Consider the following 14,023-nt stretch of genomic DNA (forward strand, 5'->3'; position numbering starts at 1 on the left):
AGCCCTATATCTATTAGAGAAATTGAATTCTTTTTTAAAATATTTCCACAAGAAAACATCAGATCCAAGTAGACTGACTAGTGAATTCTATCAAATTTCTTAATGAAATAACACCATTATTACATCCATCTTTTTCATAGCATAGAGAATGAGAGAACACTTCCCAACTCATTTTTAGAGGTCTGTATATCTCGCATAACAAAACTGAACAAGGACATTACAAAAAAAAAAAAGAAAAAAAAAATTATAGTCTAACGTCAGATGCCAAATATCCTCAATATAATATTAGTAAATTGAATCCAGTATTACATCAAAAGGCGAACGTATCATGACAAGGTGGATTTTATCCCAGGATTACAAAGTTGTTTCAATATTCAAAAACCAAGCAATGTTGGGCTGAGCCCTCTACCACAGGACTTGCCCTTGGGAAGACTGTTGCTGCAAAGGAGAGGCTAGCCCTGCCTATAATTGTGCCTAAGAGCCTCCTCCCGAATGCCTCTTTGTTGCTCAGATGTGGCCCTCTCTCTCTAGCTAAGCCAACTTGAAAGGTGAAATCACTGCCCTCCCCGCTACGTGGGATCAGACACCCAGGGAAGTGAATCTCCCTGGCAACGTGGAATATGACTCCCGGGGAGGAATGTAGACCCGGCATCGTGGGACGGAGAACATCTTCTTGACCAAAAGGGGGATGTGAAGGATATGAAATAAGCTTCAGTGACAGAGAGATTCTGAAACGAGCCAAGAGGTCACTCTGGTCGGCACTCTTACACACAATATAGACAACCCTTTTTAGGTTCTAGTGAATTGGAGTAGCTAGCAGTAAATACGTGAAACTATCAAACTGCAATCCAGGACCCATAAATCTTTAAAACGATTGTATAAAAATGTAGCTTATGAGGGGTGACAATGTGATTGGGAAAGCCATATGGACACACTCCCCTTTGTCTAGTTTATGGATGGATGAGTAGAAAAATGGGGGAAGGAAAACAAACAAAGGCACCAAGTGTTTTTTTTTTTACTTTAATTGCTCTTTTTCACTTTAATTTTTATTCTTGTTATTTTTGTGTGTGTGGTAATGAAGGTGTCAGGGATTGATTTTGGTGATGAATGCACAACTATGTACTGTGAACAACTGAATGTATGCTTTGTTTTGTATGACTGCATGGTATGTGAATGTATTTCAATAAAATGAATTAAAAAAAAAACCACCAATGTAATTCATCAATTAATAGAATAAAAAAGAAAGGTCACATAATCATCTCAATATATGGAGAAAAAAAGAATTTGACAAAATGAGACACCAGATCACAATAAAAACTCTCAGTCAACTAGGAATAGAAAGAAACTTTCTCAGCCTGATAAAGGACATTCAGGAAAATCCTAAAGCGAGTGTCACATTTAATGTTGAGATATAGACCCTCTCACTCTGTAACATCAGGAACAAGGCAAAAGCATCCTCTGTCACCCCTTCTATTCATCATTAGCTTAGAGATCCTACATATTGCAATAAGGCAAGAAAAAGACATAACAGACATATAGATTGGGAAGAAGTGAGTACATTAACACATTTCACAAGGTTGTCGTGCACAGAAGAGTTAACACAGCAGGCCCGAGCTGCTATCTTTGGAAGGGCCTCCCTGCAAGGTGAGCTCAGGGCTGTTACGGGGAACTTAGATTTTGGTAGGGTCCCTTCCATTAAAGGTAAGAGAGGCTCACTGTGCCTAAGTGTACAGGGGATATGGCTTTCACTAAACACCTGCTTTCCTGCTGGGGGACTGGGATTTGGGTTAATTCTAGGCAGAGGCTATGTACATAACCAGCACCCAATAAAAACCTTGAGCGTGGAATCTCTAATGAGCTTCGGTAGCAGATGACACTTCACACGTGTTGTTACAACTCATTGCTGGGAGTTAAGCACACTTGTGTGCCTCTGTGGGGGCGGAACCTTGGACTCTTGGGCCTAGTCTCCCCTGAGGGCACCCCATGCACCTGTCCCCTTTACTGATCTAGCTCTGTATCCTCTCTTGCTGTAATAAACCACAGCTGTGAGTACGACTATACGCCGAGTCCTTTGAGTCCCAGCAAATCATCGAACCTGAGACTCCCTGGCAGAATTGCGTATGTAGAAAACCCAAAGGAGTTTATAAAAAGCTACTACAACTATTCAGTGAACTTAGCAAGGATGCAGAGTGTCAGGTCAATATGCAAAAGTCTTATTTGTTCTTATCCTACCAAAAATAAATCATTGGAAAATGGATATTTTAAATACCATTTACAAAAGCAGCAAAAAACCAAAATACATAGAATTAAATTATTGAAAAAAATGTGCAAGAATTGTTGTGCACTGAAAACTACAAAATATTTCTGAGAGAAATTAGCAATGACCTAAATAAAAGAGATATACCATGTTTACGTATCTGAAGACTCCATTAGATGATTAAAACACTGTTGCAATCAAGTGGGGAAAGTAGAGTCCTTTCAATAAAAAGAGTTGAAAATAAACAAAAATTTTAAAATAATAAATACCTGGGGGTCATATGGATACCTAAATGGAGAAAACTGAATCTTGGCTGTTATCATACATCATTTACAAAATTGAGATAGAGTGTGAACCTAAATGCAGAAGATAAACCAATAAAAGCTTCTTTTAAAAAAGCAGAAAAGAATGATTCGGAGTAGACAAAGTTTTCTTAAAAAGGACAATAAAAGCACTAACCACAAAGGAAAAGAAAAGAAAGTGGACTTTATTGAAATGAACATCTTTTCACAAAAAGAAAATTCTAAGAGAATGAAAAGGCGGGATAAAAACATTTGCAATGATGCTTAAGGCCACCAGAAGACTCATATCCATAAAAATCATTAAGAAAAACAACTGGCAAGCTAATATTTTTTTAAAAAATGAGAAAGAGACTTGAACAGACATATGACCAATAAACATGAAAATGTGCTCAACCTCCTTAGTCATCAGGACACTGCAGAGTGAAACCTCCATGAGCTGCTTCACCTCCACAGAATAGCAAAAATAAAGGGTCTGAGAAGGCTGCTCGTGGATGAGGATGTGGAGCAAAAGGAAAGCTCTCACGTTGCTGGTGGGGCTGGAAATCAGTACCACCCCTCGGGGAACTCTTAAAGCTAAGCTCTCCCTCCCCCTGTGAGCCGACAGTCTCACTTCTGGATGTGCTCCCAGGGGTGCAATGCTTATGCCCACCAGAGGACGTGGCAAGGACGCTCGTGGCAGCAGCTTCATAAAAAGCTTGGGAACAACTCAAATGCCCATGGCCAGTGAACAGATGCATCAAGGTGTATCCACACAATGGGAGACTACACAGCAAGGAAAAGTGCAAATAAACTACAGCTACACACAGCACATGGGTGGGTCTGCTGGGTGTAACATTGAGTGAAGGAACCAGACCCGAGAGGCTATGTGCTGTATGATCCCATGCGTATGAATTCCAAGGGATGGCAAACTTACTACTGCAACAGAGAAGATGTGTTATTACCTGGGGGGAGAGGGAGGGGATGAATACAGGAGGGAACAAGGGAGTCAACTTTGGGGGCTAGAAATGTTCCTTATCTTGATGTGCTTGCTCAGGGGTGGTAGGCAAGTGTAAAAAGTCGTCCAGCCCAAAAGGGGGATGCAAAATGAGACGAAACAGTTTCAGTGGCTGAGAGATTCCAAATGGAGTCGAGAGGTCACTCTGGTGGACATTCTTACACACTATACAGACAACACCTCTTAGGCTTTAATGTATTGGAGTAGCTAGAAGTAAATACCTGAAACTACCAAACTCCAACCCAGCAGTCTGGACTCCTGAAGACAATTATATAATAATGTGGATTACAAGGGGTGACAGTGTGATTGTGAAGACCTTGTGGATCACACCCCCTTTATCTAGTGTATGGATGAGTGGAGGAATGGGGATAAAAACTAAAGGACAAATGGGGTGGGATGGGGGGATGATTTGGGTGTTCTTTTTTCACTTTTATTTTTTATTCTTGTTCTGGTTCTTTCTGATGTAAGGAAAATGTTCAGAGATAGATTGTGGTGATGAATGCATAACTATGTTATCATACTGTGGACAGTGGATTGTATATCAAGGATGATTGTATGGTGTGTGAATGTATTTCAATAAAACTGAATTTAATAAAAAAAAAAAAGAGGGAAAAAAAAAAAAGTCGTCCAGCTGTATGTTTACACTTTATAGGCCAAGCAGACCATCCAAATGAACCATCAGTGGCAGAGGCTGGCTAGACCTTTTTGCTGTAATAACCAACATTCCTTGCATGCTCGCCGTGGGCCAAACCCTCTTCTGTGTCCTTTCCTTGCGACTTGTTTATCCCTCACACCAACCACATGAGGTAGGTCCTATGCTAATTGTCATTCTCACTTTATACAGGAAGTGCCAAGTTCAAGTAATTTTCTCAAAGTCACAGAATCTACCCTACCTGCTCCAGAGCCCTCATGCTAAACCTGAAGCTGCAAGTTCTATCTCCTCCAAGGCTCCCATTTATAGCCTTCTATCTCTTTTTCTACATATAATGGTAACAATCTCAGTTCTCTGCTTTCCAGATGCTCAGCACTTAGAGGAGCAAATTTGGAGGAAAGAGGATTTCGCTACCTGAGTCTCCAGGGATGGGAACCGGTGGCCTGCTGGTTATTACGAGATGTTCCCAGAGATCAGCCTAGGAACTTGGTCTCTCACCTATGGGAGGAGACTAACATATGAGAACGAAGGCTGATAAATTAGCTACTCCATTGTGGCCCCATTTCAATATCCCAGATGGCAGCAGCAGTGCCAAAGTGCATCTACGTAAGAACAGGTTCCAGAGGTCCCCATCACCTTCTATTTGTGTAACGCCACCTGCCCAATATGCCCGGCGTCTCCCCATCCACCAGCTCCCTGCTCCTTTCCACACCTGCCCACCACCATGGCTTCAACCAAGATGCTGGGAAGTCTCTGCCCACCTAGGTGAGCCCCTGGGTGTTCCTTCTTCACCCCCTGCATGAGCCTCACGTTGACCCCCATGTACCTTGTGTCATGTCCTCCTGCTTGGGAGCAGCTTTGCCCAGTGGTTCAAGCTCTCTCCTCACCTCCCAGGCTTCCTCATCCCAGGCAGAGTTCTCAGGGTGGTTAGGCTGGGGACCTGAGTCCCTGTTGTCCTACAGTAGGACACAACCCTGGAGCGTCAGACACCTCAGAACAGCTGTAAGGGTGGAAATAGAAAAAGTAGGAACGCAAAGATGAAGACTAGAAGGTATTGGGCTGGGGCCATTTCCCGCAGGGACTGGTGTCCTGCCCAGCTGGGGGCCCCTGAGGTCACAGCTGTATTACAGCACAGAGCAATTGTTGTTCAGGGCAATGATCCAGCCACCAAGGAGAGGCCACACTGCACTCAGCAACCTGGGTTGGGAAGGCGGGAAGGTTTGTGATTTGCTTTGAACACGCTTGTGTTTTTCAAAATGCTGTGTTCTGGGAGCTCTCAGTGAACTGGGTGGTCCAGTTATGTGGGATGATCCATTCCCTAAAGGAAAGAGGTAAAAGGGTTGCCAGTGGGTGGCATTTTCAGGCAGTTTTTTTAGTTTTTTGTTTCCATAGCTCTGGTTTGCTGTAGATGTTTTCACTGTTTAAAGTTTTTTTGGTATTCTGCTTTTTAAAAATAGGAAGTTAAAATGTCACTGAGCAAGACCAACAATTGCTAAAGACTACAAACCCCCTGGAGAATCAGACCCACAGATGCGACATCCCTGAGCTGGACAACTCAAAGGTAAGGGTGAAGAAGATGCTGCCAGGTGTTTGGAGACCCATAACTGAGCTTTCCTCCAGGAGTTCTCAGTTTCTCGTGTGTGCAAGTTGATGGTTTTATTGTTTTTCTCTTGAGCCTTCTTTTTACCTTCTTTCTCCAGCTATTACAAAGATTTCTTACTAGATGGAGATTGAACAAAAGTATTTCTGTGACCCCGTTCAATTCTAAAAGCATCTCAGATGCGATAATATCCGTAGGTACATGCTCACGTGCAGGTTGCAGAGCCCCAGGGCCGGGTTCTGTCGGGCAGAACACATAGGAAAGTGGTCTGTTTCCGTTGACACGTCTCCTTGTACAGCTGATAGGTCTGTGGTCAAATGAAGGCTCTATTTAGGAAGGTGTACGGTCTGCCCTGGCTCCTTACATCCACGGGCAAATGAAAACATGTTGGAATTTTCTTCGCTACATACTTGCGATTCTAACCAGTGATGCAAGTCAGGAAAAGTAAGGAACCCCCTCATCAAGGCCTAAGGCCTGATGGAGCAGACACTTGATGTGACAATCCCATAACAGGGCCCAGATTTCACCGCTCTCTCATTCCTTGGGGCACTGACCATCCCAGACACCAGGGAGATACTTCCTTCTTGGTCCACCCTATGGAAGGCAAACGTGGCCTCTGGAACCATCAGGAGACACAAGTGAAGACGGAGGCTTGTCTGTGATGAAGTTCAGTCTGTTGGCGAGGGGGCACCCGTGGTGAGACGAGCAGCCTTTGATCTGACATGGCACTCAGTGGTAGAAGCCAAAATTAGTCAGGAGCTTTCTGGGGGTGGAGAATGCTGTCACCTGTTGTGCGTTATTGTCCAAGCTCAAAACACTCAGGCTTCCCGAGTTTGAAAATGTCAGGAATCTTTTCTGGCCAGAAATAATGTCTGGCACATAAAAGGAATGCAACGCCTTGTCGAATGGATGCATGAGTGAAGACAAAATCGAACCCAAATAGGAGGCTGCTTTCCAGGCTGATAATAAATAGCTCAACCAGCGTGGACAAACTTTTTCTGTCAAGGGGCAGAGAAAATATTTTAGGCTTTGTGTCCCGTAAAGTGTTGGTGATGACTATTCAATTCTGTCGTGGTAGCTCAAAGGCAGCCAAAAATGTTATGTAAATGAGAGAATGTGTCTGTGTTTCAATAAAAGTTGATTTATAAAAAGAGGAGGTGGGCCAGATGCGGCCCAGGGGCTATTGTCCGCTGACCCCTCCTTTAGACGGATGCAGTCGCAATTGATTCGTCTGGGGCGGGGGGTGGCGGCCGGTCGCTAAATCCTAGGCTCTCAGGATTGCTCGGAGGGTACCGGCGGCGGGGGCTCTTTCCCGGAGGCGAGGGCGAGGCGGGGGACTTGGCCAGGTCCCCGGCAGAGGCGTGCAAAGTATGGAGGGCGGCGAGAAAGGAACAGGCGGGACACGTTTCTTTTTAGGGTGAAGAAACCAAGAGAGTTTATTAGGGGAGAGTACAAGCTTATAACGGGCGGTCTAGAGGGCGGGGTAGCTGTAGAGGTTAAAGGCTTGGATTGGTTCTGAGAGGGCACGGAGGTTGGTTGTTGGGTGTTGCACAATGATTGGTGCATGCGCACTGGCAGTAGGGGACGTTGCATTGTAACGGAGGGGTTGAGTGGTTAGACGAGGGAGGCGGTCTTACCCGGCAAGCTTCCTCCAACGGTTGGTTTTGGGTGAGGAATTGGGGCCTGCCTCCGGCCTCACCTTCTCAGGCCCGGGGGGCTGTGGAGGGCGCTGTCACCCCTACCCACTACCCTCCCCAGGGGTGGATCCGGTCCCCCGGCCCAGGCCCGCCAGGTTGAAGCACGTAATCAGTATCCCGCAGACGGACTCGCGTCTCTAACAGGTATCGACCATGTCTCTGTCCCTTTGGGCCCTTGCAGGACCCAGAACTGGATGTTTTAGTTAAGTGCACATGTATTAAAACGGCCTGTCCTTTTACTATTGTGCTTTAAAAACATTTGTTTAAACAAAGTAAAATGATTGTGTGTTGTACGAGGGGTAGACTTAAAGCCCAAAGAGACGAACTTTGCCTCGGAAGGAACATTACACGATTCAGCAGTGAGAGGATTTCCTCCCTGTAACTTGGATTTGAGAGCAACATTCGTGGAAATTGTGGTCCAGCCACCAGCCACCAGGGGACACTCAGTGCACACAGAAATGAAACTGCTTTGTGCAAAGAAACTGTAAAGCATAGAGTTTCGAGGGTGTGCCCCGTCCCGGCTGGGTCGCGTCCACCTTTGGGATGCGAGGCAGGAAAGGCCAAGCAGAGAGCTTTCTTCCCACACGCGGCCCTTTGGGAGTTTTTGCATTTTTACTGTGTGCATGTATTACACATGCAAATAAATATACTTCATTTTTAAATACTTATGTGTGATGTGTTCAGGACTGACCTGGATGTGTGGACCTCTGAGGGGACAAGCTGATGTCCCTTCAGATCAAGTTACTTAAATTACTGGCCAAGGTTTGCTTAGGGGAGAGACGGGGTGCTTGGGGGAGAGGAGGGGAGATGGCCGGCACCGAGATCTCAGACTTCGGCCTCCAGGCCTGGGAGACATTTCTTTTACTTTAAGCCCCCAGTTGGCAGGACCTCGTTGTGGCAGGCCCGGGAAACTGAGGGAGGCCCCCACACTGACCAGCGTCTTCCAGATCAAGGGTGGCATCTCCCTACACGACAGTTTGTCAGCCGTTTATGATCAAATATGACCCTCGGCACAAACGAGCATATGAGCACACAGCGGACTCCGGAACACCATAAAGCAGTGAAAAAGGAACCACAGCCACACGCATGAGCCGAACGAATCTCCAGAGGTTGGATGAAGTAAGCCAGCCACAGAAGAAACATGCCGGGCGGTTATCCCCTTTACATGAAGCTCAAAACTGGGCAAAACCTACCAATGCCTTATTTAGGGATCTATCCAGATTTGGTACAAGTGTAACAGAAAACGAGAGAATTAGCCACACAAAATGTGGGGCCCAGGGCAGGCAAGACAGATGACGGTGCTCAGGCCTGAAGCCGGATAGCGAGCTGTGTACTCAGTTATCAAAACGAGTAGGCATCCCTGACACGTACATGGACATCACGGACACCGCGTCGTACGATACAACGTAATAAAATAGGATGAAGTTAAAGGTGGCAATCCTTGCCTTCCTCTTTGTAGCTCGGGGTCAGCACTCTGGGGGAAGGAAAAGAATTTTGATCTGGGATCTTAGTTCTGACCACCAGGCCCTCAAGTGTGATTCGAGACGCTGTAAGGGGGAATGAACTGCAGATGCTCTTCCCAGCCAAGGAAGGCCACGTGCTGCGGGAGTCGGGTGTCACGGTGCCACCTGAGGCAGCACAGCCAACAGCAGCAGCTCCTGGCGCCATGTCCAGGAGCGAGACCTGGGCCCCCCGAGGGTACTGGATCCACAGTGAAGCCCCCCCAGATGGTAGTCTCAGATGCCCCCCACCACGGCCCCCACAGACCCAGGACTCCCCGTCCTACACCATTTGTCACCCTGGGTGATTAGCTCTGCCTCTTCGAATTTTATATAACTGCAGTGACCGCCCGGCATGCTTCTTCCGTGGCTTGCTTGTTTCCTTCAGCCTTGGGAGAGTCATCTGTGTTCATGCACGTGGCTGTGGGGCTCCCCCAACCCGCACCCCAGCACCTGCACTTGCTGTCAGCAGATGCCACAGATGTCACTGGGTCTATGACCTGCCCATAGATTTGGATTGGAAGCCTGGCCCTTCGAATCCCAGACTTAGAGTGCCACTATCCCAGTTTGCCTGGCCTGAGGATTTCCAGGATGTGGAACTTCCAATGCTAAAGCTAGGAAAGCCCAGGCAAACTGGGATGCCTTGGTTATTTTATCTAGACTTTGGTGCACAAGTATAAAGGCTGAGTTTTGTTATAACTGACGTCATATCATAGGAACACTCCAAGCATTACTTCGTATGCTTTTCCTAAATGCTGAATTTATTTTGGGGGATCCAGGGAAGAAGGTCTGATTTCTTTCTTTGCAGCTGCGAGCAGCCCCTCCTGGGCTTTCCACACCACTGAGGCTCCTTGTCGGGTCTGCAGTCGTCTTATAGAGTGACTCGTAGCCATCTCCAATCTTGCAAGGGCAGATTTAATTAGTGAAGTAAGACTTCGGGCAATTATTACTCCCCAAAAGGCTGACAGAATACAACAAAATGCTTTTTTAACTGAGGCTTGACAGTCACAGCAGGTTTCTGTAACCAATCACGGTTGCTCTCTGTTTCTCATCGTAAAGCCGCAGACATGAGTCATTCTGGGGGCTTCTTGTAGTCGGACTGAGGATCTACCCCAGCATTTCCGATTGAGTAGACGTGGGGAGAGGACCCGGCGCTGCATCTCTAACCAGGGGAGGCTGATTCTGCCGGCCTGGGGGCCCAGCGCGAGAACGGCTGTCCTAGTGGAGAGGGTGCTGAGTCTTGGCTGGGAGTGGGCAAACGTTTTCTGTAAAGGGTCAGATAGTAAATACTTCAGGTTCTGTGGGCCTCACAGTCTCAACCACTCAACTCGGCCACTGTAGTTCAAAAGCAGCCATAAACAATATCAAACGAACGTTCATAGCTCTGTGCCAAGAAACTTTACTTACAAAAACAGGTGGAGGGCCAGATTTGGTCCGTGAGCTACAGATTGCCAACCCCTGGTCTATACCATTACTGCGTGACTTCCAGTAATACTCTTAGCCTCTCTGTGATTTCCATCACCTATGTATTGGTAAGCGGATGATTTTGAGCCTGTTGACAGCAGATCATTTATTTAGAATATAGAGGCAGTATTGCCAAGTGTACCCATCAGCTTTTGCTACAAAACAAACCATCCCAGGAGTTAAGATTTAAAACAACAGCTGTCTTATTATTTCCCACCAATCCACTGGTTTGACTCTCTCAGTCATGTGGTGTCACCTGGCAGGTCATCTGGTGATGGGTGATGGAAGATGGCCTCACCCACGTGTCTAGCAGGTGACTGGCTACTGGCTGGGCCACCTCATTTCTCTTCCCTGCAGGCTCTCATGCTTGCAGACACTTGCACGTGCTTGCACATGGCAAGAGCAGAAGCTGCCGTCCCTCTTGACGACCCCATCAGAGCTTCAACGGTGTCATCACGCTGTATTGGTCAGAGGAAGTCATGAGGCCAGCCCAGATTTAAGAGTGGGTCCATAGACTGCATCTTGTTGATGGGAGAAGTTGCAACGAATGTATGGCTGTTTGCAGTTTACCACCCAGAGTGAGAAGTAGCATGGAGAATCAGCTGCTTGGGATCGAATCTTAGCTCCAGCTCTCACCAGCCCATGACTCCATCTCCTGATGCCTGTTTCCTCTTCAGGAATGTGAGAATGATGACACCAATCTCACAGGGTTGCCGTGAGGCTTAAATGAGTTCAGCTAGAACAGTGTTTGGCATGAGAAAGTCCTCTCCACATTCATGTCTCTATGACCCCCCACAGATGGAACAGCACCGCGGATGCAGAGCATTGAAGATACCCAGGGCCTCTAGAGCTGCCCCACCCACCAGGGACCCTGGGCTTTTGCTAATCTGACCCCTGCCTGGAATCTGTCCACATGTGCTCAAGACCGGCTGAAAATGTTTCCCCCTTTCCCACTGAATTAAAGCAATTATCCTTTTACAAATGTCTTTCTCATAGGAGCCTGGGAACTCCTTGGAGCAGAAACAGTGTTTTGTTTAGAGTCTGCAGTAATGTCTTTAAGGACAGTCAATCACAATTCTTTTAAATCATTCAGGGCAGGTTCCTCCCTATTCTTTGTTAAAAACATTGAAAGCAAGCCAGCATAATTACTCAGTAATGAAAGGACTTCTAGCAGTCAGCATGTGACCATTACATGTTCTTTTCCCTTGCATCTATAAGTGGTCTCTCTTCTGGGAAATTGCCACATGGATCTGGATAAAATTTGCTTAAGAAAAACAAACAGTAGCTACATTCTGTGAACCCTATCTCTGTCCTTTAAGGAAAACAAATCTCATCATGATGGCATCAGAATGATCAAGCTCTGATGTTGGGGGAATGTGGCGGAGGTGGGGAGTGCTCTGCCTGTATTTGGAGAGGTCCAAGAATTTTCCAGAGTAATATAATGAGTTAATATTCAATATAGGTTTGTGGGATTGAATCCTGCTTTATTATAAAAGGGTGCCAAGATTGTGGAAACTTTGCAAAGGCAGCAGACAGATACATCATTTCTATTCCAGTAAGGAAAATTTTTGAAGTGGATTCCTGTCTAACAAATGGGCTAGGCAAAGATATTGGTCTGAATTTAGAGAGGAGAAATAGATTCAAGGATAGAAGTGATTATATACATCCTATCTATATCCATCCATCCATCTATCCATCTTTCCACCCACCTACCCATCCATCCATCCATCCATCCATCCATCCATCTATCCATCCAACCATCCACCCATGCATCCATCCACCCACCCATCCATCCATCCATCCTTCCTTCCATCCAGCCATCTGTCCTTCCTTCCATCCAGCCATCTGTCCTTCCTTCCATCCATCCATCCACCCACCCACCCATTCATCCATCCATCCACCCATCCACCCATCTACCCACCCATCCATCTACCACCCAACCATCCATCCTTCCATCTTTCCATGTTGAGCTCCCACAATTCTTTGCAAATGCTTCTTCCAATTCTAAGCCCCTCCAACACCCCTCCCCCACACACACACATACAACCTCATCATGATGCATATATTCACCCATCCCAACCTCACCCATTTGGGAAATTCAAGCCACCCAAAATTTCAGAGGGATAAATCCTTGATATCATAATGATCACCCCTTAAGTATGCATGTCACTTTACAGTTTACAGAACATGAACCCTTCCCTCTGATGCTCATATCTGCAACCACACAACTCAAGCAGACATGTAGCCACCAGGTACACCAGGGTCACGGGTGGGAAGAACCTCTCCTCTTGCAACTATGGAGGACAGGAGGCAGGTGCAATGTGCCTGACGGAGAAATAGAACAAGATGATGTCCAGGGAGGACCGGATACATTGGCCATTCTGAATTTTGCCCTCTCCCTTGTGAAGCAAAACAAGAATAATATCAGATACCTGTCATGATGGCCTCTTTGGTGAGGAAAGTATTTCAGGGACCTGTGAAATCTGCTGCTAACTGTTGCAATCCTTGGACTTTGATAAACCAGGATTATGAAGGCCAGTGGCTCTCAATGGGTGTAATTTGGCTCCCCACCCCCACGCCAGGGAGAGGCAGCAATGTCTGGAGGTAATTTCAGCTGCCGCAAGTAGGGGAGGAGGGCTGCTACATACATCTAGCGGGTGGAGGCTGGGGATGCGGTCAAACACCCTGCAGTGCACAGGACAGCCACCCAAGCAAGGGATGGTCATCCCAAATGCCAACAGTGCCAAGGCTGAGAAGCCCTGGTCTACACACTCACCAAAACAGAGGTGAAGGGCCACCTGACCCCAGCCAGCAGTAAAGATTCACAGCACGCTCCCTCTGTTTGTGTGACCACGTTATTCTACGTCATTTCCACATGCTACAGTCAGTGCTCAATGCCACAGGCGAGGCGAATGATTGTCACCAGGTGGCCCCAGGCAGCCCAGTTCCGTCCTACTCAGCCACCCATGGGGGGTGCAGAGGGAAATGCCCTAGTGGTTCCAGCGAGAACCCTGCCTTCAAAGAACTCCTGCTGGGAAGGGGCACAGGTACAGAAATCCACACACACCTTGATTTCAAGGCAGAGTGTCAAGGACAGCAGGGGGAGAGGCACAGATGGCACCAAGGAGTTGGGGACGAGGCCGACGGAGCTATATCATGCTTGATCCGGGCAGACCCCACCACAAACCCACAGCCTGGGTTTGCACGGCCTTAGCTTGGACCCACGACACACAAGTCACTCCACTTTCCTTTTCGCATCCGGCTCTGGCTAGGAAGCTCCCAGCATCCATTCCTGAGGCAGTGCTATTATTCGCCCTGCCAGTGGGTGCCGGTGCCAGGGGTGTTCGCGGCTGTGTCTTGTACTTGGGAACGCAGGCTACTGAAGCCACTCTCTTCCTGCAAGAGAATATGCCACCTAAAATAAACGATCTGGAGCCGCCCTGCCAATCAGACTTGCATGTCAAAGAAATGGCGTTCTGTCAGGTGGGGGCAGGGGGTGTGTGACAGCACAGTGTACCCAGTGGCAACGACAATCCACTCTTGACTCGGACATCAGGT

Source organism: Choloepus didactylus, chromosome 6 (assembly GCF_015220235.1).
Source record: "Choloepus didactylus isolate mChoDid1 chromosome 6, mChoDid1.pri, whole genome shotgun sequence".
NCBI lineage: Eukaryota > Metazoa > Chordata > Mammalia > Pilosa > Megalonychidae > Choloepus > Choloepus didactylus.